The sequence below is a fragment of the Primulina tabacum genome, chromosome 10 (assembly GCF_025594145.1).
Source record: "Primulina tabacum isolate GXHZ01 chromosome 10, ASM2559414v2, whole genome shotgun sequence".
Classification (NCBI taxonomy): Eukaryota; Viridiplantae; Streptophyta; class Magnoliopsida; order Lamiales; family Gesneriaceae; genus Primulina; species Primulina tabacum.
In genome coordinates this window covers 40433531-40459158 of record NC_134559.1, presented here as the reverse complement: position 1 = coordinate 40459158, position 25628 = coordinate 40433531, and the positions used below count along the sequence as shown (strand labels likewise).

Sequence of the window (25628 nt, the reverse complement as noted above, 5' to 3'; positions counted from 1 at the left end):
AGCTCTGCCATCGCGCCAGAACGCAAACTTCATGGTTCTGATTGGGCGAGTGCAGTGCCGCGTGTTGTCCATCGCCGCCCGCTCCACACGTACTCAGGAGATAAAAGAATAAACATTCCACTCAATGTTGGGTGCGATCATACCAGCAATAATGCACCGGATCCCATCAAAACTCCGAAGTTAAGCGTGCTTGGGCAAGAGCAGTGCAAGGATGGGTAACCCCTGGGAAGTCCTCGTGTTGCTCCCCTTTTCGTGAGTTTCTATTTTTGATTACTTGTTGACAGCCGATTTTCGGCTCAAATAATCTGAATCTCGATCGGGACTAGATAAAACTTGTGAAATCAACGTAGCTCGGGCACTGCCGGATTTGGACAAAATTGTAGCCTAATTTGATTGTAAATGGGCAACGAACGAGGATCATTGCGGATCGAGATTTTAGCCGAATTCCTTCTCCAAAGCCCTCTAATTTACGATTTTCCGCTTCAGTTAAGCTTCTGTTTCATCGAGAAATCCGCTTAGGAAGTTCGAAATTCGATTCCTGTTCCATTTTCTCGTATATCATGCATAATAATAGCTTTACATTCGCTGTTTTCTTCTTCTTATTTTTTTTCTATTTTCTGGGAACATTTAGCGATTTTTGTTGCCGTGAGCTGGTTCTGTGCCAAAGGGTATGTCGCAGATTACTCCGGAGACGGTTAACTTATTAAAAACAATTATTTCGACTGTTTTAGCAATAATTTACGTATACGATCGCGACACGAGGACTTCCTAGGAAGGTCACCCATCCTAGCTTTGCCATCGCGTCAGAACGCTTAACTTCATGGTTCTGATTGGGCGAGAGCAGTGCCGCGTGTTGTCCATCGTCGCACGCTCCACACGTACTCGAAAGATATAAGAATAAAAATCGCACTCAATGTCTGGTGCGATCATACCAGCACTAATGCACTGGATTCATCAGAACTCCGAAGTTAAGCGTGCTTGGGCGAGAGCAATACTAGGATGGGTGACCCCCTTGGAAGTCGTAGTGTTGCACCCCTTTTCGTGTTTTTCTATTTTTGATTACTTGTTGACAGACGATTTTCGGCTCAAATCATCTGAATCTCGATCGGGACCAGATAGGACATGTGAAATCAACGTAGCTCGGGCACTGCCGGATTTGGACAAAATTGTAGGCTAATTTGATTGTAAACGGGCAAACGGACGAGACTAATTGCGGACTGGCGAGATTTTAGCCGAATTTCATCTCTAAGACCACTAATTTGCGATTTTCCGCTTCTGTTAAGCTTCCGTTTCCTCGAAAAATTTGCTTAGGAAGTTCGAAATTCGACTCCCGGTAGGTGACCCATCCTAGCTCTGCCATCGCGCCAGAACGCTTAATTTCATGGTTTTGATTGGGCGAGAGCAGTGCCGCTTGTTGTCTATCGCCGCCCGCTTCACACGTACTCGAGGGATATAAGAATAAACAACCCACTCAATGTCGGGTGCGATCATAACAGCACTAATGCACCGGATCCCATTAGATCTTCGAAGTTAAGCATGCTTGGGCGAGACCAGTACTAGGATGGGCGACCCCCTGGGAAGTCGTCGTGTTGCACCCCTTTTTGTTTTTTCTATTTTTGATAACTTGTTGACAGACGATTTTCGGCTCAAATCATCTGAATCTCGATCGGAACCAGATAAGACATGTGAAATCAACTTGGCTCGGGCACTGCCAGATTTAGACAAAATTGTAGGCTAATTTGATTGTAAACGGGCAAACGATCGAGACTCATTACTCCGCAATGAGCTGGCGAGATTTTAGCCGAATTTCTTCTTTAAGACCCTCCAATTTGCGATTTTCCGCTTCTGTTAACTCATTAAAAACAATTATTTCGATTGTTTCGATTAACTCCGGAGACGGTTAACTCATTAAAAACAATTATTTCGATTGTTTTAGCCATAATTTACGTAAACGGTCGCGACACGAGGACTTCCCATGGAGGTCACCCATCCTAGCTCTGCAATCGTGCCAGAACCCTTGGGAAGTCCTCATGTTGTACCTCTGTTCGTGTTTTTCTATTTTGATTAATTGTTGACAGACGATTTTCGGCTCAAATCATCTGAATCTCGATCTGGACCAGATAAGACATGTGAAATCAACGTAGCTCGGGCACTGTCCGATTTGGACAAAATTGTAGCGTAATTTGATTGTAAACGGGCAAACGAACGAGACTCATTGCGGACCGGCGAGATTTTAGCCGAATTTCTTCTCTAAGACCCTCTAATTTGCGATTTTCCGCTTCTGTTAAGCTTCCGTTTCCTCGAGAAATCTGCTTAGGAAGTCCGAAATTCGATTCCGGTTCAATTTATCGTATCGCAGGCATAATAATAGATTTACATTCGTTATTTCTTATTCTTATTTTTTTTTCTATTTTCTGGGAACATTTAGCGATTTTTGTTTTCGTGAGCCGGTTCTGTGCGGAAGGGTATGACGCAGATTACTCCGGAGATGCTTAACTCATTAAAAACAATTATTTCGACTGTTTTAGCTATAATTTACGTAAACGGTCACGACACGAGGACTTCCCAGGAGGTCCATCCTAGCTCTGCCATCGCGCCAGAATGCTTAACTTCATGGTTCTGATTGGGCGAGAGCAGTGCCGCGTGTTGTCCATCGCCGCCAGCTCCACACGTACTCTAGGGATACAAGAATAAACATCCCAGTCAAAGTCGGGTGCGATCGTACCAGCACTAATGCACCGGATCCCATTAGAACTCCGAAGTTCAGCGTGCTTGGACGAGAGCAGTACTAGGATGGGTGACCCCCTGGGAAGTCCTCGTGTTGCACCCCTTTTCGTGTTTTTCTATTTTTGATTACTTGTTGACAGACGATTTTCGGATCAAATCATCTGAATCTCGATCGATCAGATAAGACATGTGAATTGTAGGCTAGTTTGATTGTAAACGGGCAAACGAACGAGACTCATTGCCTTGCAATGAGCTGGCGAGATTTTAGCCGAATTCCTTCTCTAAGACCCTTTAATTTTCGATTTTCTGCTTCTGTTAAACTTTCGTTTCCTCGAGAAATCCGCTTAGGAAGTCTTAAATTCGATTCCGATTCCATTTTATCGTATCCCAAGCATAATAATAGCTATACATTCGCTATTTTATTATTCTTATTTTTTTCTATTTTCTGGGAACATTTAGCGATTTTTGTTGTTGTCAGCCGGTTCTGTGCGGAAGGGTATGACGCAAATTACTCCGGAGACGGTTAACTCATTAAAAACAATTATTTCTTCTTTTTAAGCCATAATTTACGTAAACGGTCGCGACACGAGAACTTCCCAGGGAGGTCACCCACCCTAGCTCTGCAATCGCGCCAGAACGCTTAACTTCATGGTTCTGTTGGGCGAGAGCAGTGCCGCGTGTTGTCTATCGCCGCCCTCTCCACTCGTACTCGAGGGATATAAGAATAAAAATCCCACTCAATGTCGGGTGCGATAATACCAGCACTAATGCACCGGATCCCATCAGAACTCAGAAGTTAAGCGTTCTTGGTCGAGAGCAGTACTAGGATGTGTGACCCCCTGGGAAGTCCTCGTGTTGCACCTCTTTTCCTGTTTTTCAATTTTTGATTACTTGTTGACAGACGATTTTCGGCTCAAATCATCTGAATCTCGATCGGGACCATATATTTTTGATTACTTGTTGACAAACGAACGATATTTATTACCCCGCAACGAGGTGGCGAGATTTTAGCCGAATTCCTTCTCTACGACCCTTTAATTTGCGATTTTCCGCTTCTGTTAAGCTTCCGTTTCCTCGAGAAATCCGCTTAGGAAGTCCAAAATTCGATTCCGGTTCCATTTTATCGTATCCCGACACAATAATAGCTTTACATTCGCTATTTTCTTCTTTTTTTTCTATTTTCTGGGAACATTCAGCGATTTTTGTGTCGTGAGCCAGTTCTGTGCGGAAGGGTATGACGAAGATTACTCCGGAGATGGTTAACTCATTAAAAACAATTATTTCGACTGTTTTAGCCATAATTTACTTCATGGTTCTGATTGGGCGAGAGCAGTGCCGCGTGTTGTCCATCGCCGCCAGCTCCACACGTACTCGAGGGATATAAGAATAATTATCCCACTCAATGTCGGGTGCGATCATACCAACACTAATGCATCGGATCCCATCAGAACTTCGAAGTTCAGCGAGCTTGGACGAGAGCAGTACTAGGATAGGTGACCCCCTGGGAAGTCCTCGTGTTGAACCCTTTTCGTGTTTTTCTATTTTTGATTACTTCTTGACAGACTATTTTCGGATCAAATAATCTGAATCTCGATCGTGACCAGAAAAGACATGTGAAATTAACGTAGCTCGGGCACTGCCTGATTTGGACAAAATTGTAGGCTAGTTTGATTGTAAACGGGCAAACGAACGAGACTCGTTGCTCCGCAATGAGCTGGAAAGATTTTAACCAAATTCCTTCTCTAAGACCCTTTAATTTGCGATTTTCCGCTTCTGTTAAACTTCCGTTTCCTCGAGAAATCCGCTAAGGAAGTCCGAAATTCGATTCCGATTCCATTTTATCGTATCCCAAGCATAATAATAGCTTTACATTCGCTATTTTCTTATTCTTATCTTTTTCTATTTTCTCGGAACATTTAGCGATTTTTATTGTCGTGAGTCGGTTCTGTGCGGAAGCCTATGACGCAGATTACTCCGGAGATGGTAAACTCATTATAAACAATTATTTCTACTGTTTTAGCCATAATTTACGTAAACGGTCGCAACACGAGAACTTCCCAGGGAGGTCACCCACCCTACCTCTGCAATCGCGCCAGAACGCTTAACTTCATGGTTCTGTTGGGCGAGAGCAGTGCCGCGTGTTGTCTATCGCCACCCGCTCCACTCGTACTCGAGGGATATAAGAATAAAAATCCCACTCAATGTCGGGTGCGATAATACCAGCACTAATGCATCGGATCCCATCAGAACTCAGAAGTTAAGCATGCTTGGGCGAGAGAAGTACTAGTGATGGTGACCCCCTGGGAAGTCCTCGTGTTGCACCCCTTTTCTTGTTTTTTCTATTTTTGATTACTTGTTGAAAGACGATTTTCGGCTCAAATCATCTGAATCTCGATTGGGACCAGATAAGACAAGTGAAATCAACGTAGCTCGGGCACTGCCGGATTTGGACAAAATTGTAGCCTAATTTGATTGTAAACGGTCAACGAACAAGCCTCATTCCTCCGCAATGAGCTGGCGAGATTTTAGCCGAATTCCTTCTCTAAGACCCTCTAATTTGCGATTTTCCGCTTCTGTTAAGCTTCCGTTTCCTCGATAAATCCTCTTAGGAAGCCAAAATTCGATTCAGGTTCCATTTTATGTATCTCAAGCATAATAATAGCTTTACATTCACTATTTTCTTCTTCTTATTTTATTTTTATTTTCTGGGAAACATTTAGAGATTTATGTTGTCGTGAGCCGGTTCTGTTGGGAAGGGAATGACGGAGATTACTCCGGAGACGGTTAACTCATTTAAAAACAATTATTTCGACTGTTTTATCATAATTTACGTAAACGGTTTGCGACACGAGGACTTCCTAGGGAGGTCACCCATCCTAGCTCTGCCATCGCGCTAGAGCGCTTAACTTCATGGTTTTGATTGGGCGAGCGCAGTGCCGGTGTTGTCCATAGTCGCCCGCTCCAGACGTACTCGAGGGATATAAGAATAAACATCCCACTCAATGTCGGGTCGATCATACCAGCACTAATGCACCGGATCCCTTCAGAACTCGAAGTTTAAGCGTGCTTGGGACATGTAGGAGCAGCAGTACTAGGATGGGTCACCCATGGGAAAGTCCTAGTGTTGCACCCTTTTCGTGTTTTCTATTTTTTGATTACTTGTTGACAGACGATTTTCGGCTCAAATCATCTGAATCTCGATCGGGACCATATAAGACATGTGAAATCAACGTAGCTCGGGCACTGCCGATTTGGACAAAAATCCAGGCTAATTTGATTGTAAACGGGCAACGAACGAGACTCATTACTCCGCAATGAGCTGGCGAGATTTTGCCGAATTCCTTCTCTAAAACCCTCTAATTTGCTATTTACCGCTTATGTTAAGCTTCCGTTCCTCGAGAAATCCTCTTAGGAAGTCCTAAATTCGATTCCGATTCCATTTTATCGTATCCCAGGCATAATAATAGCTTTTCATCCACTATTTTCTTCTTCTAATTTTTTTCTATTTTCGAGGAACATTAGCGATTTTTGTGGTCGTGAGTCGGTTCTGTTGCAAAATGGTATGACGCAGATTACTCCGGAGATGGTTAACTCATTAAAAACAATTATTTCGACTGTTTTAGCTATAATTTACGTAAACGTCGCGACACGAGGACTTCCCAGGGAGGTGACCCATCCTAGCTCTGTCATCTCGCCGGAACGCTTAACTTCATGGTTCTGATTTGGCGAGAGTAGTGCCGCGTGTTGTCCATCGCCGCTCGCGGCCACACGTACTCGAGGGATATAAAAATAAACATCCCACTTAATGACGGTTGCGATCATACCAGTACTAATACACTGGATCCATCAGAACTCCGAAGTTAAGCGTGCTTGGGCGAGAGCAGTACTAGGATGGGTTTCCCCCACTGGGAAGTCCCTCGTGTTGCACCCCTTTTCGTGTTTTTCTATTTTTGATTTCTTGTTGACAGACGATTTTCGGCTCAAATCATCTGAATCACGATCGAAACCAGAAAATACATGTGAATCAACGTAACTCAGGCACTGCCGGATTTGGACAAAATAGTAGCCTAGTTTGATTGTAAACGGGCAAACGAACGAGACTTATTACTCCGCAATGAGCTGGCGAGATTTTAGCCCAATTCCTTCTCTAAGACCCTCTAATTTGCGATTTTCCGCTTTTGTTAAGCTTCTGTTTCCTCGAGAAAATCCGCTTAGGAAGTCCTAAATTCGATTCCGGTTCCATTTTATCGTATCCCAGGCATAATAATAGCTTTACATTCGCTATTTTCTTCTTCTTATTTTTTTTCTATTTTCTGGGAACATTTAGAGATTTTTGTTGTCGTGAGCCGGTTCTGTGCGGAATGGAATGACGGAGATTACTCCGGAGACGGTTAACTAATTAAAAAACAATTATTTCGACTGTTTTAGCTATAATTTATGTAAATGGTCGCGACACGAGGACTTCCCAGGGTGGTCACTCATCCTAGCTCTGCCATCTCGCCAGAACGCTTAACTTCATGGTTCTTATTGGGCGAGAGCAGTGCCGCGTGTTGTCCATTGCCGCTCGCGCCACACGTACTCGAGGGATATAGGAATAAACACCCCACTCAATGTCGGTTGCGATTATACCAGTACTAATGCACTGGATCCAGTCAGAACTCCGAAGTTAAGCGTGCTTGGGCTAGTAGTACTAGGATGGGTGACCACCTGGGAAGTCCTCGTGTTGGAACCCTTTTCGTGTTTTTCTATTTTTGATTACTTGTTCACAGACGATTTTCGGCTCAAATCATCTGAATCACGATCGGGACCAGATAAGACATGTAAAATCAACGTAGCTCGGGCTCTGCCAGATTCGGACAAAATTGTAGCCTAATTAGATTGTAAACGGGCAAACGAACGAGACTCATTACTCCGCAATGAGTTGGCAAGATTTTAGCCGAATTCCTTCTCTAAGACCCTCTAATATGCGATTTTCCGCTTCTGTTAAGCTTCTGTTTCCTCGATTAATCCGCTTAGGAAGTCCGAAATTCAATTCCGGTTCCATTTTATCTTATCCCAGGCATAATAATAACTTTAAATTCGCTATTTTTTTTTTGCTATTTTCTGGGAACATTTAGCGATTTTGTTGTCGTGAGCCGGTTCTGTGCGGAAGGGTATGACGCAGATTACTCCGGAGACGGTTAACTCATTAAAACAATTAGTTCGATTGTTTTATCCATAATTTACGTAAACGGTCGCGACACGAGGACTTCCCAGGGAGGTCACCCATCCTAGCTCTACCATCGCGCCAGAACGCTTAACTTCATGGTTCTGATTGGGCGAGAGCATTGCTATAATGATCATGGGCCATTAGGCTGAACCAACAAAGACCTCGGCCCATACCCACGCACCACTACTTGTCATGGGTCGTTAGGATGGTCCAGCATGGGCCGATGCCTTTGTTGGTTCAGCCTAATGGCCCATGATCGTTACAAAAAAAGCGCTTTTTTTTTGTAATGATCATGGGCCATTAGCTGAACCAACAAAGGCCTCGGCCCATACCCACACACCACTACAGTTCATGGGTCGTTAGGATTGTCCAGCATGGGCCTCGGCCCATGCCAATGCACCGTCACTCATAGAATATCTCATCCCTGGTAAGTGGTTTCTTTTCGCATTCCCCAACACTTGAACCCAGGACCTCCAGGCTTATGTACCTAGATTCCTAAGTGTTGGTACCAGTTGAGAATTTAGTCTTTTTATATTATTTTAGCTCTTATGAACCATGACTCAACCCCCGTGAACCATTTTTCAATTTTCCCAAGTTTTAAAAACCCTAATGAACCAAAATCTTCGACCCCGAGCCATCTCTTGATTTTCACGAGTTACCCCCGAACCATGTTGATCCAAAACTTGACCAACATCCTAAAGTACGCTACTGGGCCCAAAGATCCCATGGAAAACAGCCCAAACCAAAAAACAAGCTCCATACTCCTCTACCATAAGATGGCCGAGAAATCCTTGTTGGACAAGGACTCTTGATCAAGCTTCCCTGCATCTACCAACGAACCCAGCCACTGAACCAACCTGTTGTGCACCCGCTAAGGACCCTAAGGACTCGACCTGACCCAGCCCAAGCCCCCTGGACCATGCCCACCAGCCTGCAACAAGCCCAGAACCCTGCACGCAATTCCCCTTGATTCTCCGGTGGGAGTCATAGCCTGCTAGGACTCCTTCCCAGCCCTTGAGCGCGAGTCCTAGCATGGCTAGGACTCTATCCCTAACTCACCCACGACCTTGGCTAACCCCTGGAACCAGCCAAGCAAGCCCTAGCCCCTGCAACAATAAAACCTAACCCCTTTGCTCCATGACAGCAAGTTGCTGCACAGCTTGTGTTCTATTGCATGTGTGGTGTTAAGGTGATTATCTAGGACTCTAAATCCCGCGTAAAATCATGCCTTAACATAACCTATATCATGGCAGCCCGTATATACATGTAAACGACAAAAGTTTGAATCAAAATCATGCTTGGAATTTCATGGATTGCATAAAACGAAAATAATTCAAAGTGTCACTTGTTTCCCAAAATTTTCATGCATAAAAATATAATATGATGTGATGATAGTTTGAAGGGAAGAATAGGTGTGCCTATGCGTAATTTATGCACGAAAAACCGTTGACTGATGACGAAGAACGGAGCAAGAACCTTGGCTAAGACTTTCCCTTGGCAATGCTCGAAAGTTTGCCTCGATTTTTAAGCATGTGTGTGCCGTGTAATCTAGGTACTTTCAGAAGAGTGGCCGTGTCCTTTTTAAAGAATCGTAGGGTTATGGGAAAGGTTTACATATTATATACTTAATTAAACACTAACAAGGCTTTAGGCCTAATAAGCCCCTAATTAAGCCAATTAGTCTATATTATAATTAATTAAAATATTAGTAATGTTTTGGTAAAAATAGTTTGGGAATTAAATAGCCGGATTGCCAAAAAGTTCGTATTTTTTTATTGAAAAACCCACACGGATAAAATTTACGTTCCGGCATATAAATAAACATGCAAGTATCGAAATTTAAGGGACCAAAATGCAATATTTCGAAAGATTTGGGACCTAAGGGCAATTTACGAACGTTTAAGGGCTGAATCAGAATTTTCGAAATAATATAAGGATTTATTTGTTGTCCATCGCCGCCCGCGCCACACGCACTTGAGGGATATAAGAATAAACATCTCACTCAATGTCGGATGCGATCATACCAGCACTAATGCACCGGATACCATCAGAACTCCGATGTTAAGTGGCTTGGGCCAGAGCAGTACTAGGATGGGTGACCCCCTGGAATGTCCTTGTGATGCATCCCTTTTTGTGTTTTTCTATTTTTGATTACTTGTTGACAGACGATTTCGGCTCAAATCATCTGAATTTCGATCGGGACCAGATAAAACATGTGAAATCAACGTAGCTCGGGCACTGCCGGATTTGGACAAAATTGTAGCCTAATTTGATTGTAAACGGGCAAACGAACGAGACTCATTACTCCGCAATGATCTGGCGAGATTTTAGCCGAATTCCTTCTTTAAGACCCTCTAATTTGCGATTTTCCGCTTCTGTTAAGCTTCCGTTTCCTCGAGAAATCCGCTTAGGAAGTCCGAAATTCGATTCCATTCCATTTTATCGTATCCCAGGCATAATAATAGCTTTACATTCGCTATTTTCTTCTTCTTATTTTTTTTCTATTTTCTGGGAACATTTAGCGATTTTTGTTGTCGTGAGCCGGTTCTGTGCGGAAGGGTATGACGCAGATTACTCCGGAGACGGTTAAATCATTAAAAATAATTATTTCGACTGTTTTTTTCCAATATTTACATAAACGGTCGCGACACGAGGACTTCTCAGGGAGGTCACCCATCCTAGCTCTGCCATCGCGCCAGAACGCTTAACTTCATGGTTCTGATTGGGCGAGAGTAGTGCCGCTTGTTGTCCATCGCCGCCCGCTCCACACGTACTCGAGGTATATAATAATAAACATCCCAATCAATGTCGGGTGCGATCATACCAGCACTAATGCACCGGATCCCATCAGAACTCCGGAGTTAAACGTGCTTGGGCGAGAGCAGTACTAGGATGGGTGACCCGACTCCCTGGGAAGTCCTTGTGTTGCACCCCTTTTCTTGTTTTCTATTTTTGATTACTTGTTGACAGATGATTTTCGGCTCAAATCATCTGAATCTCGATCGACACCAGATAAGACATGTGAAATCAATGTAGCTCGGGCTCTGCCGGATTTGAACAAAATTTTATGCTAATTTGATTGTAAACGGGCAAACGAACGAGACTCATTACTCCGCAATGAGCTGGCGAGATTTTAGCCGAATTCCTTCTTTAAGACCCTCTAATTTGCGATTTTCCGCTTCTGTTAAGCTTCCGTTTCCTCGAGAAATCCGTTTAGCAAGTTCTAAATTCGATTTCTGTTCCATTTTATCGTATTCCAGGCATAATAATAGCTTACATTCGCTATTTTCTTCATCTTATTTTTTTTTCAATTTTCTGGGAACATTTAGCGATTTTTGTTGTCGTGAGCCGGTTTTGTGCGGAAGGGTATGACGCAGATTACTCCGGAGATGGTTAACTCATTAAAAACAATTATTTCAACAGTTTTAGCGATAATTTATGTAAAAGATCACGACACGAGGACATTTCAGGGAGGTCACCCATCCTAGCTATGGCATCGCGCCAGAACGCTTAACTTCATGGTTATGATAGGGCGAGAGCAGTGCCGCGTGTTGTCCATCGCCGCCCACTCCACACGTACTCGAGGTATATAAGAATAAACATCCCACGCAATGTCGGGTGCGATCATACCAGCACTAATGCACCGGATCCCATCAGAACTCCGAAGTTAAGCGTGCTTGGGCGAGAGCAGTACTAGGATGGGTGACCCACTGGAAAGTCCTCGTGTTGTACCCTTTTCTTGTTTTGCTATTTTTGATTACTCTTGTTGACAGACGATTTTCGGCTCAAATAATCTGAATCTTGATCGGCACCAGATAAGACATGTGAAATCAACGTAGCTCGGGCTCTGCCGGATTTGGACAAAATTGTAGCCTAATTTGATTGTAAATGGGCAAACGAACGAGACTCATTACTCCGCAATGAGCTGGCGAGATTTTAGCCGAATTCCTTCTTTAAGAACCTCTAATTTGCGATTTTCCTCTTCTGTTAAGCTTCCGTTTCCTCGAGAAATCCGTTTAGGAAGTCCGAAATTCGATTTTGATTCCATTTTATCGTATCCGAGGCATAATAATAGCTTTACATTCGCTATTTTCTTCTTCTTATTTTTTTTTTTTCAATTTTCTGGGAACATTTAGCGATTTTTGTTGTCGTGAGCCGGTTCTGTGCGGAAGGGTATGACGCAGATTACTCCGGAAATGGTTTACTCATTAAAAACAATTATTTTTACTGTTTTATCTATAATTTACGTAAACGTTCGCGACACGAGAACTTTCCAGGGAGGTCACCCATCCTAGCTCTGGCATCTCGCCAGAACGCTTAACTTCATGGTTCTGATTGGGCGAGAGTAGTGCCGCTTGTTGTCCATCGCCGCCCGCTCCACACGTACTCGAGGTATATAATAATAAACATCCCAATCAATGTCGGGTGCGATCATACCAGCACTAATGCACCGGATCCCATCAGAACTCCGGAGTTAAACGTGCTTGGGCGAGAGCAGTACTAGGATGGGTGACCCGACTCCCTGGGAAGTCCTTGTGTTGCACCCCTTTTCTTGTTTTTCTATTTTGATTACTTGTTGACAGATGATTTTCGGCTCAAATCATCTGAATCTCGATCGACACCAGATAAGACATGTGAAATCAATGTAGCTCGGGCTCTGCCGGATTTGAACAAAATTTTATGCTAATTTGATTGTAAACGGGCAAACGAACGAGACTCATTACTCCGCAATGAGCTGGCGAGATTTTAGCCGAATTCCTTCTTTAAGACCCTCTAATTTGCGATTTTCCGCTTCTGTTAAGCTTCCGTTTCCTCGAGAAATCCGTTTAGCAAGTTCTAAATTCGATTTTCTGTTCCATTTTATCGTATTCCAGGCATAATAATAGCTTACATTCGCTATTTTCTTCATCTTATTTTTTTTTCAATTTTCTGGGAACATTTAGCGATTTTTGTTGTCGTGAGCCGGTTTTGTGCGGAAGGGTATGACGCAGATTACTCCGGAGATGGTTAACTCATTAAAAACAATTATTTCAACAGTTTTAGCGATAATTTATGTAAAAGATCACGACACGAGGACATTTCAGGGAGGTCACCCATCCTAGCTATGGCATCGCGCCAGAACGCTTAACTTCATGGTTATGATAGGGCGAGAGCAGTGCCGCGTGTTGTCCATCGCCGCCCACTCCACACGTACTCGAGGTATATAAGAATAAACATCCCACGCAATGTCGGGTGCGATCATACCAGCACTAATGCACCGGATCCCATCAGAACTCCGAAGTTAAGCGTGCTTGGGCGAGAGCAGTACTAGGATGGGTGACCCACTGGAAAGTCCTCGTGTTGTACCCTTTTCTTGTTTTGCTATTTTTGATTACTCTTGTTGACAGACGATTTTCGGCTCAAATCATCTGAATCTTGATCGGCACCAGATAAGACATGTGAAATCAACGTAGCTCGGGCTCTGCCGGATTTGGACAAAATTGTAGCCTAATTTGATTGTAAATGGGCAAACGAACGAGACTCATTACTCCGCAATGAGCTGGCGAGATTTTAGCCGAATTCCTTCTTTAAGAACCTCTAATTTGCGATTTTCCTCTTCTGTTAAGCTTCCGTTTCCTCGAGAAATCCGTTTAGGAAGTCCGAAATTCGATTTTGATTCCATTTTATCGTATCCGAGGCATAATAATAGCTTTACATTCGCTATTTTCTTCTTCTTATTTTTTTTTTTCAATTTCTGGGAACATTTAGCGATTTTTGTTGTCGTGAGCCGGTTCTGTGCGGAAGGGTATGACGCAGATTACTCCGGAAATGGTTTACTCATTAAAAACAATTATTTTTACTGTTTTAGCAATAATTTACGTAAACGTTCGCGACACGAGAACTTTCCAGGGAGGTCACCCATCCTAGCTCTGGCATCTCGCCAGAACGCTTAACTTCATGGTTCTGATTGGGCGAGAGCAGTGCCGCGTGTTGTCCATTGCCGCCCGCGCCACACATACTCGAGGGATATAAGAATAAACATCCCACTCAATGTCGGGTGCGATCATACCAGCACTAATGCACCGGATCCCATCAGAACTCTGAAGTTAAGCTTGCTTGGGTGAGACCAGTACTTGGATGGGTGACCCACTAGGCAGTCCTCGTGTTGCACCCCTTTTCGTGTTTTTCTATTTTTGATTACTTGTTGACAGACGATTTTCGGCTCAAATCATCTGAATCTGGATCAGGACCAGATAAGACATGTGAAATCAACGTAGCTCGGGCACTGCCGGATTGGGACAAAATTGTAGGCTAATTCGATTGTAAACGGGCAAACGAACGAGTCTCATTACTCCGCAATGAGTTGGAGAGATTTTAGCTGAATTCCTTCTCTAAGACCCTCTAATTTGCGATTTTCCGCTTCGGTTAAGCTTCCGTTTCCTCGAGAAATCTTTTAGGAATTCCGAAATTCGATTCCGGTTCCATTTTATCGTATCCCAGGCATAATAATAGCTTTACATTCGCGACTTTTTTTCTTCTTAATTTTTTTCTATTTTCTGGGAACATTTAGCGATTTTTGTTGTCGTGAGCCGGTTTTGTGCGGAAGGTTATGACGCAGATTACTCCGGAGATGGTTAACTCATTAAAAACAATTATTTCAACAGTTTTAGCGATAATTTATGTAAACGGTCACGACATGAGGACTTTCCAGGGAGGTCACCCATCCTAGCTCTGCCATCGCGCCAGGACGCTTAACTTCATGGTTCTGATTGGGCGAGAGCAGTGCCGCGTGTTGTCCATCGCCCCTCGATGGGTGACCCCCTGGGAAGTCCTCGTGATGCACCCATTTTTTTTTTTCTATTTTGATTACTTGTTGAAAGACGATTTTGGGCTCAAATCATCTGAATCACGATCGGGACCAGATAAGACATGTGAAATCAACGTAGCTCGGGCACTGCCGGATTTTGGACAAAATTGTAGCCTAATTTGATTGTAAACGGGCAAAACGAACGAGACTCATTACTCCGCAATGAGCTGGAGAGATTTTTGCCGAATTCCTTCTCTAAGACCCTCTAATTTGCGAATTTCCGCTTCTGTTAAGCTCCCGTTTCCTCGATAAATCCGTTTAGAAAGTCCGAAATTCGATTTTGGTTTCATTTTATCATATCTCAGGCATAATAATAGCTTTACATTCGCTATTTTCTTCTTCTTATTTTTTTTCTATTTTATGTGAACATTTAGCGATTTTTGTTGTTGTGAGCCGGTTCTGTGCGGAAGGGTATGACGCAGATTACTCCGGAGAAGGTTGACTATTTAAAAACAATTATTTCGACTATTTTAGCTATAATTTAAGTAAACGGTCGCGACACGAGGGTTTCCCAGGGAGGTCACCCATCCTAGCTCTGCCATCGCGCCAGAACGCTTAACTTCATGGTTCTGATTGGGCGAGAGCAGTGCCGCGTGTTGTCCATCGCCGCCCGCTCCACACGTACTCGAGGGATATAAGAATAAACATCCCACACAATGTCGGGTGCGATCATACCAGCACTAATGCACCGGATCCCATCAGAACTCCGAACTTAAGCGTGCTAGAATGGGTGACCGCCTTGGAAGTCCTCGTGTTGCACCCCTTTTCGTGTTTTTCTATTTTTGATTACTTGTTGACAGATGATTTTCGGCTCAAATAATCTGTATCACGATCGGGACCAGATAAGACATGTGAAATCAACGTAGCTCGGGCACTGCCGGATTTGGACAAAATTGAAGCCTAATTTGATTGTAAACGGGAAAACGAACGAGACTCATTACTTCCGCAAGGAGCAGGCGAGATTTTAGCCGAATTCCTTCTCTAAGACCCTCTAATTTGCGATTTTCCGCTTCTGTTAAGCTTCCATTTCCTCGAGAAATCCGCTTAGCAAGTTCTAAATACGATTTCTGTTCCATTTTATCGTATTAGAGGCATAATAATAGCTTTACATTTGCTATTTTTTCTTCTCAATTTTTTTTTCTATTTTCTTGGAACATTTAGCGATTTTTGTTGTCTTGAGCAGTTTCTGTGCGGAAGGGTATGACGCATATTACTCCGGAGACGGTTGACTCATTAAAAACAATTATTTTGACTGTTTTATCTATAATTTACGTAAACGGTCGCGACACGAGGATTTCCCAGGGAGGTCACCCATCCTAGCCCTGCCATCGCGCCAGAACGCTTAACTTCATGGTTCTGATTGGGCGAGAGCAGTGCCGCATGTTGTACATCGCCGCCTGCTCCACACGTACTCGAGGGATATAAGAATAAATATCCCACTCAATGTCGGGTGCGATCATACCAGCACTAATGCACCAGATCCCACCAGAACTCCGAAGTTAAGCGTGCTTGGGCGAGAGCAGTACTAGAATGGGTGACCCCCTTGGAAGTCCTCGTGTTGCACCCCTTTTCGTGTTTTTCTATTTTTGATTACTTGTTGACAGATGATTTTCGGCTCAAATCATCTGAATCACGATCGGGACCAGATAAGACATGTGAAATCAACGTAGCTCGGGCATTGCCGGATTTTGACAAAATTGTGGGCTAATTTGATTGTAAACGGGCAAACGAAACGAGACTCATTACTCAGCAATGAGCTGGCGAGATTTTAGCCGAATTCTTTCTCTAAGACCCTCTAATTTGCGATTTTCCGCTTTTGTTAAGCTTCTGTTTCCTCGAGAAATCCGCTTAGGAAGTCCGAAATTCGATTCCGGTTCCATTTTATCGTATTCCAGGCATAATAATAGCTTTACATTCGCTATTTCTTCTTCTAATTTTTTTCTATTTTCTGAGAACATTTAGCGATTTTGTTGTCTTGAGCAGGATCTGTGCGGAAGGGTGACGCATATTACTCCGGAGACGGTTAACTCATTAAAAAAATTATTTCGACAGTTTTATCCATAATTTACGTAAACGGTCGCGACACAAGGACTTCCCAGGGAGGTCACCCACCCAAGCTCTGGCATCGCACCAGAACGCTTAACTTCATGGTTCTGATTGGGCGAGAACAGCGTCGCGTGTTGTCCATCGCCTCCCGCTCCACACGTACTCGAGGGATATAAGAATAAACATCTCACTAAATGTCGGGTGCGATCATACCAGCACTAATGCACCGGATCCCATCGGAACTCCGAGGTTAAGCGTGCTTGGGCGATAGCAGTACTAGGACGGGTGACCCCCTTGGAAGTCCTCGTGTTGCACCCCTTTTCGTATTTTTCTATTTTTGATTACTTGTTGACAGACGATTTTCGGCTCAAATCATCTGAATCACGATCGGGACCAGATAAGACATGTGAAATCAACGTAGCTCGGGCACTGCCGGATTCTGAAAAATTGTAGCCTAATTTGATTGTAAACGAGCAAACGAACGAGACTCATTACTCCGCAATGAGCTGGCGAGATTTTATCCGAATTCTTTCTCTAAGACACTCTAATTTGCGATTTTCCGCTTCTATTAAGCTTCGGTTTTCTCGAGAAATCCGTTTAGAAAGTTCGAAATTCGATTCCGGTTCCATTTTATCGTATCCCAGGCATAATAATAGCTTTACATTCGCTCTTTTCTTCTTCTTATTTTTTTTTCTATTTTCTAGGAACATTTAGCGATTTTTGTTGTCGTGAGCCGGTTCTATCCGGAAGTGTATGAAGCAGATTACTCCGGAGACGGTTGACTCATTAAAAACAATTATTTCGACTGTTTTAGCTATAATTTACGTAAACGGTCGCGACACGAGGACTTCCAAGGGAGGTCATTCATCCTAGCTCTGCCATCGCGCCAGAACGCTTAACTTCATGGTTCTGATTGGGCGAGAGCAGTGCCGCGTGTTGTCCATCGCCGCCTGCTCCACACGTACTCGAAGGGTATAAGAATAAACATCCCACTCAATGTCGGGTGCGATCATACCAGAACTAATGCACCGGATCCCATCGAACTCCGAAGTTAAGCGTGCTTGGGCGATAGCAGTATTAGGATGGGTGACCCCCTTGGAAGTCCTCGTGTTGCATCCCTTTTCGTGTTTTTCTATTTTTGGTTACATGTTGACAGACGATTTTCGGCTCAAATCATCTGAATCACGATCGGGACCAGATAAGACATGTGAAATCAACGTAGCTCGGGCACTGCCAGATTTGGACAAAATTGTAGGCTAATTTGATTGTAAACGTGCAAACGAACGAGGCTCATTACTGCGCAATGAGGCGGCGAGATTTTATCCGAATTCCTTTTCTAAGACCCTGTAATTTGCGATTTACCGCTTCTGTTTCCTCGAGAAATCCACTTAGGAAGTTTGAAATTCGATTCTGGTTCCATTTTATCGTATCTCATGCATAATAATAGCTTACATTCGATATTTTCTTCTTCCCATTTTTTTTCTATTTTTTGGGAATATTTAGCGATTTTTGTTGTCATGAGCCAGTTCTGTGCGGAAGGGTATGACGCAGATTACTCCGGAGACGGTTAACTCATTAAAAACAATTATTTCGACTGTTTTATCCATAATTTCCTTAAACGGTCGCGACACGAGGACTTCTCAAGGAGGTCACCCATCCTAGCTCTGCCATCGCGCCAGAACGCTTAACTTCATGGTTCTGATTGGGCGAGAGCAGTGCCGCGTGTTGTCCATCGCCGCCCGCTCCACACGTACTCGAGGGCATATAAGAATAAACATCCCACTCAATGTCGGCAGCGATCATACCAGCACTAATGCACCGGATCCCATCAGAACTCCGAAGTTAAGCGTGCTTGGGCGAGACCAGTACTAGAAGGGGCGACTCCCTGGGAAGTCCTCGTGTTGCACCTCTTTTCGTGTTTTTCTATTTTTGATTATTTGTTGACAGACGATTTTCGGCTCAAATCATCTGAATCTCGATCGGGACAATAAGACATGTGAAACCAACGTAGCTCGGGCACTGACGGATTTGGACAAAATTGTAGGCTAATTTGATTGTAAACGGGCAAACGAACGAGACTCATTGTTTCGCAATGAGCTGGCAAGATTTTAGCCGAATTCCTTCTTAAAGACCCTCTAATTTCCGATTTACCGCTTCTCTTAAGCTTCCGTTTCCTCGAAAAAATCCACTTAGGAAGTTTGAAATTCGATTCCAGTTTCTTTTTATCATATCCCAGGCATAATAATAGCTTTAGATTCGCTATTTTCTTCTTCTTAATTTTTTTCTATTTTTGGGAACATTTATCGATTTATGTTGTTGTGAGCCGGTTCTGTGCGGAAGGGTATGACGCAGATTACTCCAGAGACGGTTAACTCATTAAAAACAATTATTTCGACTGTTTTAGCCATAATTTACGTAAACGGTCGCGACACGAGGTCTTCCCAGGGAGGTCACCCATCCTACCTCTGCCATCGCGCCAGAACGCTTAACTTCGTGGTGATGATTGGGCGAGAGCAGTGCCGCGTGTTGTCCATCGCCGCCCGCTCCACACGTACTCGAGGGATATAAGAATAAACATCCCACTCAATGTCGGGTGCGATCATACCAGCACTAATGCAGCGGATTCCATCAGAACTCCGAAGTTAAGTGTGATTGGTCGAGAGCAGTACTAGGATGGGTGACCCCCTGGGAAGTCCTTGGTTGCACCCTTTTTCGTGTTTTTCTATTTTTGATTACTTTTTGAGAGACGATTTTCGGCTCAAAACATCTGAATCTCGATCGGGACCAGATAAAACATGTGAAATGAAAGTAGCTCGGGCACTGCCGGATTTGGACAAAATTGTAGGCTAATTTGATTGTAAACGGGCAAACGGACGAGACTCACTACTAAGGAATGAGCTGACGAGATTTTAGCCGAATTCCTTCTCTATGACCCTCTAATTTGCGATTTAACGCTTCTGTTAAGCTTTCGTTTCCTCGAGAAATCCGCTTAGGAAGTTCGAAAATCGATTCTGATTTCATTTTATCGTATCCCAAGCATAATAATAGCTTTACATTCGTTATTTTCTTCTTCTTATTTTTTTCTATTTTCTGGGAACATTTATCGATTTTTGTTGTCGTGAGCCGGTTCTGTGCGAAAGGGTATGACGCAGATTACTTCGGAGACGGTTAACTCAATAAAAACAATTATTTCGACTGTTTTATCCATAATTTACGTAAACGGTCGCGACACGAGGTCTTCCCAGGGAGGTCACCCATCCTACCTCTGCCATCGCGCCAGAACGCTTAACTTCGTGGTGATGATTGGGCGAGAGCAGTGCCGCGTGTTGTCCATCGCCGCCCGCTCCACACGTACTCGAGGGATATAAGAATAAACATCCCACTCAATGTCGGGTGCGATCATACCAGCACTAATGCAGCGGATTCCATCAGAACTCCGAAGTTAAGTGTGATTGGTCGAGAGCAGTACTAGGATGGGTGACCCCCTGGGAAGTCCTTGGTTGCACCCTTTTTCGTGTTTTTCTATTTTTGATTACTTTTTGAGAGACGATTTTCGGCTCAAAACATCTGAATCTCGATCGGGACCAGATAAAACATGTGAAATGAAAGTAGCTCGGGCACTGCCGGATTTGGACAAAATTGTAGGCTAATTTGATTGTAAACGGGCAAACGGACGAGACTCACTACTAAGGAATGAGCTGACGAGATTTTAGCCGAATTCCTTCTCTATGACCCTCTAATTTGCGATTTAACGCTTCTGTTAAGCTTTCGTTTCCTCGAGAAATCCGCTTAGGAAGTTCGAAAATCGATTCTGATTTCATTTTATCGTATCCCAGGCTTAATAATAGCTTTACATTGGTTATTTTCTTCTTCTTATTTTTTTCTATTTTCTGGGAACATTTATCGATTTTTGTTGTCGTGAGCCGGTTCTGTGCGAAAGGGTATGACGCAGATTACTTCGGAGACGGTTAACTCAATAAAAACAATTATTTCGACTGTTTTATCCATAATTTACGTAAACGGGTCGCGACACGAGGTCTTCCCAGGGAGGTCACCCATCCTACCTCTGCCATCGCGCCAGAACGCTTAACTTAATGGTTATGATTGGGCGAGAGCAGTGCCGCGTGTTGTCCATCGCCGCCCGCTCCACACGTACTCGAGAGATATAAAAATAAACATCCCACTCAACGTCGGGTACGATCGTACCAGCACTAATGCACCGGATTCCATCAGAACTCCGAAGTTAAGCGTGCTTGGAAGAGAGCAGTACTAGGATGAGTGACCCCCTGGGAAGTCCTCGTTTTGCACCTTTTTTTCGTGTTTTTCTATTTTTGATTACTTGTTGACAGACGATTTTCGGCTCAAATCATCTCAATATCGATCGGGACCAGATAAGACATGAGAAATGAAAGTAGCTCGGGCACTGCCGGATTTGGACAAAATTGTAGGCTAATTTGATTGTAAACGGGCAAACGGACGAGACTCATTACTACGCAATGAGCTGACGAGATTTTAGCCGAATTCCTTCTCTAAGACCCTCTAATTTGCAATTTACCGCTTCTGTTAAGTTTCGTTTCCTCGAGAAATCCGCTTCGAAAGTTCGAAATTCGATTTCGGTTCCATTTTATCCTATCCCAGGCTTAATAATAGATTTACATTCGTTATTTCCTTCTTCTTATTTTTTTCTATTTTCTGGGAACATTTATCGATTTTTGTTGTCGTCAGCCGGTTCTGTACGGAAGGGTATAACGCAGATTACTCCGGAGACGGTTTACTAATTAAAAACAATTATTTAGACTGTTTTATCCATAATTTACGTAAACGATCGCGACCCGAGGTCTTCCCAGGGAGGTCACCCATCCTAGCTCTGCCATCGCGCCAGAACGCTTAACTTCGTGGTTATGATTAGGCGAGAGCAGTGCCGCGTGTTGTCCATCGCCGCCCGCTCCACACGTACTCTAGGGATATAAGAATAAACATCCCACTCAATATCGGGTGCGATCATACCAGCACTAATGCACCGGATCTCATCAGAACTCCGAAGTTAAGCGTGTTTGGGCGAGAGCAGTAGAATGGGTGACCTCCTGGGAAGTCCTCGTGTTGCACCCAGTTTCGTGTTTTTCTATTTTTGATTACTTGTTGACAGACGATTTTCGGCTCAAATCATCTGAATCTCGATCGGGACCAGATAAAACATGTGAAATGAAAGTAGCTCGGGCACTGCCGGATTTCGACAAAATTGTAGGCTAATTTGATTGTAAACGGGCAAAAGGATGAGACTCATTACTACGCAATGAGCTGACGAGATTTTAGCCGAATTCCTTCTCTAAGACCCTCTAATTTGCGATTTAACGCTTCTGTTAAGCTTTCGTTTCCTCGAGAAATCCGCTTAGAAAGTTCGAAATTCGATTCCGGTTTCATTTTATCGTATCTCAGGCATAATAATAGCTTTACATTCGTTATTTCCTTCTTCTTATTTTTTTTTCTATTTTCAAGGAACATTTATCGATTTTTGTTGTCGTGAGCCGGTTCTGTGCGGAAGGGTATGACGCAGATTACTCCAGAGACGGTTAACTCATTAAAAACAATTATTTCGACTGTTTTATACATAATTTACGTAAACGGTCGCGACACGAGGTCTTCCCAGGGAGGTCACCCATCCTAGCTCTGCCATCGCGCCAGAACGCTTAACTCCATGGTTATGATTCGGCGAGAGCAGTGCCGCGTGTTGTCTATCGCCGCCTGCTCCACACATACTTGAGGGATATAAGAATAAACATCTCACTCAATGTCGGGTGCGATCATACCAGCACTAATGCACCGGATCCCAACAGAACTCCGAAGTTATGTGTGCTTGGGCGAGAGCAGTACTATGATGGGTGACCCCCTGGGGAGTCCTCGTGTTGCACCCTTTTTCGTGTTTTTCTATTTTTGATTACTTGTTGACAGACGATTTTCGGCTCAAATCATCTGAATCTCGATCGGGACCAGATAAGACATATGAAATGAAAGTAGCTCGGGCACTGCCGGATTTGGACAAAATTGTTGGCTAATTTGATTGTAAACGGGCAAACGGACGAGACTCATTACTACGCAATGAGCTGACGAGATTTTAGCCGAATTCCTTCTCTAAAACCCTCTAATTTGCGATCTACCGCTTTTGTTAAGCTTTTGTTTCCTCGAGAAATCCGCTTAGGAAGTTCGAAATTCGATTCCGGTTCCATTTTATCGTATCACGGGCTTAATAATAGCTTTACATTCGTTATTTCCTTCTTCTTATTTTTTTTTCTATTTTCTGGGAACATTTATCGATTTTTGTTGTCGTGAGTCGGTTCTGTGCGGAAGGGTATGACGCAGATTACTCCGGAGACGGTTAACTAATTAAAAACAATTATTTTGACTGTTTTATCCATAATTTACGTAAACGATCGCGACACGAGGTCTTCCCAGGGAGGTCACCCATCCTACCTCTGCCATCGCGCCAGAACGCTTAACTTCGTTGTTATGATTGGGCGAGAGCAGTGCCGCGTGTTGTCCATCGCCGCCCGCTCCACACGTACTCGAGGGATATAAGAATAAACATCCCACTCAATGTCGGGTGCGATCATACCAGCACTAATGCACCGGATCCCATCAGAACTCAGAAGTTAAGTGTGATTGGGCGAGAGCAGTACTAGGATGGGTGACCCCCTGGGAAGTCCTCGTGTTGCACCTTTTTTCGTGTTTTTCTATTTTTGATTACTTGTTTACAGACGATTTTCGGCTTAAATCATCTGAATATCGATCGGGACCAGATAAGACATGTGAAATGAAAGTAGCTCGGGCACTGCCGGATTTGGACAAAATTGTAGGCTAATTTGATTGTAAACGGGCAAACGGACGAGACTCATTACTACGCAATGAGCTGACGAGATTTTAGCCGAATTCCTTCTCTAAGACCCTCTAATTTGCGATTTACCGCTTCTGTTAAGCTTTCGTTTCCTCGAGAAATCCGCTTAGGAAGTTCGAAATTCGATTCCGGTTCCATTTTATCGTATCCAGGCATAATAATAGCTTTACATTCGTTATTTCCTTCTTCTTATTTTTTTTCTTTTCTGGGAACATTTATCGATTTTTGTTGTCGTGCCGGTTCTGTGCGGAAGGGTAACGCAGATTACTCCGGAGACGGTTAACTAATAAAAACAATATTTCGACTGTTTTATCCATAATTTACGTAAACGATCGCGACCGAGGTCTTCAGGGAGGTCACCCATCCTAGCTCTGCCATCGCGCCAGAACGCTTAACTTCGTGGTATGATTGGGCGAGAGCAGTGCCGCGTGTTGTCCATCGCCGCCGCTCCACACGTACTCGAGGGATATAAGAATAAACATCCCACTCAATGTCGGGTGCGATCATACCAGCACTAATGCACCGGATCCATAGAACTCCGAAGTTAAGTGTTGGGCGAGAGCAGTACTAGGATGGGTGACCCCCTGGGAAGTCCTCGTGTTGCCCTTTTTCGTGTTTTTCTATTTTTGATTACTTGTTGACAGACGATTTTCGGCTCAAATCATCTGAACATCGATCGGACCAGATAAGACATGTGAAATGAAAGTAGCTCGGGCACTGCCGGATTTGGACAAAATTGTAGGCTAATTTGATTGTAAACGGGCAAACGGACGAGACTCATTACTACGCAATGAGCTGACGAGATTTTAGCCGAATTCCTTCTCTAAGACCCTTAATTTGCGATTTACGCTTCTGTTAAGCTTTCGTTTCCTCGAGAAATCCGCTTAGGAAGTTCGAAATTCGATTCCGGTTCCATTTTATCGTATCCCAGGCATAATAATAGCTTTACATTCGTTATTTCCTTCTTTATTTTTTTTTCTATTTTCTGGGAACATTTATCGATTTTTGTTGTCGTGAGCCGGTTCTGTGCGGAAGGGTATGACGCAGATTCGGAGACGGTTAACTAATTAAAAACAATTATTTCGACTGTTTTATCCATAATTTACGTAAACGTCGCGACACGAGGTCTTCCCAGGGAGGTCACCATCCTACTCTGCCATCGCGCCAGAACGCTTAACTTCGTGGTTATGATTGGGCGAGAGCAGTGCCGCGTGTTGTCCATGCCGCCCGCTCCACACGTACTCGAGGGATATAAGAATAAACATCCCACTCAATGTCGGGTGCGATCATACCAGCACTAATGCACCGGATCCCATAGAACTCCGAAGTTAAGCGTGCTTGGGCGTGAGTAGTCTAGGATGGGTGACCCCTGGGTAGTCCTCGTGTTGCACTTTTTCGTGTTTTCTATTTTTGATTACTTGTTGACAGACGATTTTCGGCTCAAATCATCAGAATCTCGATCGGGCAAGATAAGACATGTGAAATAAGTAGCTCGGGCACTGCCGGATTGGCAAAATTGTAGGCTAATTGATTGTAAACGGGCAAACGATGAGACTCATTACTACGCAATGAGCTGACGAGATTTTAGCCGAATTCCTTCTCTAAGACCCTCTAATTTGCGATTTAAGCTTTGTTAAGCTTTCGTTTCCTCGAGGAATCCGCTTAGAAAGTTCGAAATTCGATTCCGGTTCCATTTTATCGTATCCCAGGCATAATAATAGCTTTACATTCGTTATTTCCTTCTTTATTTTTTTTTCTATTTTCTGGGAACATTTATCGATTTTGTTGTCGTGAGCCGGTTCTGTGCGGGAAGGGTATGAGCCGATTACTCCGGAGACGGTTAACTCATTGAAAACAACTATTCAACTGTTTATCCATAATTACGTAAACGGTCGCGACACGAGTCTTCC

General features: G+C 43.7%; 19 non-coding genes and 8 pseudogenes across 19 annotated transcripts; all 27 read left to right on the top strand.

Annotated features, from left to right (window-relative positions):
- Positions 1 to 129: 129 nt before the first annotated feature.
- LOC142511503 (5S ribosomal RNA) lies at positions 130 to 247 on the top strand (annotated as a pseudogene).
- Positions 248 to 918: 671 nt separating this feature from the next.
- LOC142511556 (5S ribosomal RNA) lies at positions 919 to 1036 on the top strand (annotated as a pseudogene).
- Positions 1037 to 1479: 443 nt separating this feature from the next.
- Positions 1480 to 1598, top strand: LOC142508825 (5S ribosomal RNA). The gene has a single exon (XR_012807027.1). It is a non-coding gene; the product is annotated as a 5S ribosomal RNA (ribosomal RNA).
- A 1113-nt stretch (positions 1599 to 2711) lies between these two features.
- On the top strand, positions 2712 to 2830 carry LOC142514728 (5S ribosomal RNA). Its single transcript, XR_012810608.1, has one exon. It is a non-coding gene; the product is annotated as a 5S ribosomal RNA (ribosomal RNA).
- A 642-nt stretch (positions 2831 to 3472) lies between these two features.
- LOC142509001 (5S ribosomal RNA) lies at positions 3473 to 3591 on the top strand. The gene has a single exon (XR_012807194.1). It is a non-coding gene; the product is annotated as a 5S ribosomal RNA (ribosomal RNA).
- Positions 3592 to 4134: 543 nt separating this feature from the next.
- Positions 4135 to 4253, top strand: LOC142511914 (5S ribosomal RNA; annotated as a pseudogene).
- Positions 4254 to 4933: 680 nt separating this feature from the next.
- LOC142509986 (5S ribosomal RNA) lies at positions 4934 to 5052 on the top strand. Its single transcript, XR_012808128.1, has one exon. It is a non-coding gene; the product is annotated as a 5S ribosomal RNA (ribosomal RNA).
- A 1485-nt stretch (positions 5053 to 6537) lies between these two features.
- LOC142511802 (5S ribosomal RNA) lies at positions 6538 to 6658 on the top strand (annotated as a pseudogene).
- Positions 6659 to 7342: 684 nt separating this feature from the next.
- Positions 7343 to 7459, top strand: LOC142510654 (5S ribosomal RNA; annotated as a pseudogene).
- A 2487-nt stretch (positions 7460 to 9946) lies between these two features.
- Positions 9947 to 10064, top strand: LOC142512390 (5S ribosomal RNA; annotated as a pseudogene).
- A 682-nt stretch (positions 10065 to 10746) lies between these two features.
- Positions 10747 to 10870, top strand: LOC142507226 (5S ribosomal RNA). The gene has a single exon (XR_012805487.1). It is a non-coding gene; the product is annotated as a 5S ribosomal RNA (ribosomal RNA).
- A 682-nt stretch (positions 10871 to 11552) lies between these two features.
- On the top strand, positions 11553 to 11671 carry LOC142514147 (5S ribosomal RNA). The gene has a single exon (XR_012810056.1). It is a non-coding gene; the product is annotated as a 5S ribosomal RNA (ribosomal RNA).
- A 688-nt stretch (positions 11672 to 12359) lies between these two features.
- Positions 12360 to 12483, top strand: LOC142507224 (5S ribosomal RNA). The gene has a single exon (XR_012805485.1). It is a non-coding gene; the product is annotated as a 5S ribosomal RNA (ribosomal RNA).
- Positions 12484 to 13166: 683 nt separating this feature from the next.
- On the top strand, positions 13167 to 13285 carry LOC142514146 (5S ribosomal RNA). Its single transcript, XR_012810055.1, has one exon. It is a non-coding gene; the product is annotated as a 5S ribosomal RNA (ribosomal RNA).
- Positions 13286 to 13971: 686 nt separating this feature from the next.
- LOC142508630 (5S ribosomal RNA) lies at positions 13972 to 14090 on the top strand. The gene has a single exon (XR_012806837.1). It is a non-coding gene; the product is annotated as a 5S ribosomal RNA (ribosomal RNA).
- Positions 14091 to 16231: 2141 nt separating this feature from the next.
- Positions 16232 to 16350, top strand: LOC142514838 (5S ribosomal RNA). The gene has a single exon (XR_012810715.1). It is a non-coding gene; the product is annotated as a 5S ribosomal RNA (ribosomal RNA).
- Positions 16351 to 17028: 678 nt separating this feature from the next.
- Positions 17029 to 17147, top strand: LOC142517450 (5S ribosomal RNA). Its single transcript, XR_012813195.1, has one exon. It is a non-coding gene; the product is annotated as a 5S ribosomal RNA (ribosomal RNA).
- Positions 17148 to 17830: 683 nt separating this feature from the next.
- LOC142509032 (5S ribosomal RNA) lies at positions 17831 to 17948 on the top strand. Its single transcript, XR_012807223.1, has one exon. It is a non-coding gene; the product is annotated as a 5S ribosomal RNA (ribosomal RNA).
- Positions 17949 to 18620: 672 nt separating this feature from the next.
- Positions 18621 to 18739, top strand: LOC142507521 (5S ribosomal RNA). Its single transcript, XR_012805776.1, has one exon. It is a non-coding gene; the product is annotated as a 5S ribosomal RNA (ribosomal RNA).
- Positions 18740 to 19420: 681 nt separating this feature from the next.
- LOC142510269 (5S ribosomal RNA) lies at positions 19421 to 19538 on the top strand. The gene has a single exon (XR_012808392.1). It is a non-coding gene; the product is annotated as a 5S ribosomal RNA (ribosomal RNA).
- A 682-nt stretch (positions 19539 to 20220) lies between these two features.
- LOC142510268 (5S ribosomal RNA) lies at positions 20221 to 20338 on the top strand. The gene has a single exon (XR_012808391.1). It is a non-coding gene; the product is annotated as a 5S ribosomal RNA (ribosomal RNA).
- Positions 20339 to 21021: 683 nt separating this feature from the next.
- LOC142511181 (5S ribosomal RNA) lies at positions 21022 to 21140 on the top strand (annotated as a pseudogene).
- Positions 21141 to 21822: 682 nt separating this feature from the next.
- Positions 21823 to 21938, top strand: LOC142507761 (5S ribosomal RNA). The gene has a single exon (XR_012806008.1). It is a non-coding gene; the product is annotated as a 5S ribosomal RNA (ribosomal RNA).
- Positions 21939 to 22622: 684 nt separating this feature from the next.
- On the top strand, positions 22623 to 22741 carry LOC142516994 (5S ribosomal RNA). Its single transcript, XR_012812759.1, has one exon. It is a non-coding gene; the product is annotated as a 5S ribosomal RNA (ribosomal RNA).
- A 684-nt stretch (positions 22742 to 23425) lies between these two features.
- LOC142516241 (5S ribosomal RNA) lies at positions 23426 to 23544 on the top strand. Its single transcript, XR_012812045.1, has one exon. It is a non-coding gene; the product is annotated as a 5S ribosomal RNA (ribosomal RNA).
- A 669-nt stretch (positions 23545 to 24213) lies between these two features.
- LOC142512305 (5S ribosomal RNA) lies at positions 24214 to 24327 on the top strand (annotated as a pseudogene).
- Positions 24328 to 24996: 669 nt separating this feature from the next.
- On the top strand, positions 24997 to 25112 carry LOC142510133 (5S ribosomal RNA). The gene has a single exon (XR_012808264.1). It is a non-coding gene; the product is annotated as a 5S ribosomal RNA (ribosomal RNA).
- The last annotated feature ends 516 nt before the right edge of the window (positions 25113 to 25628 follow it).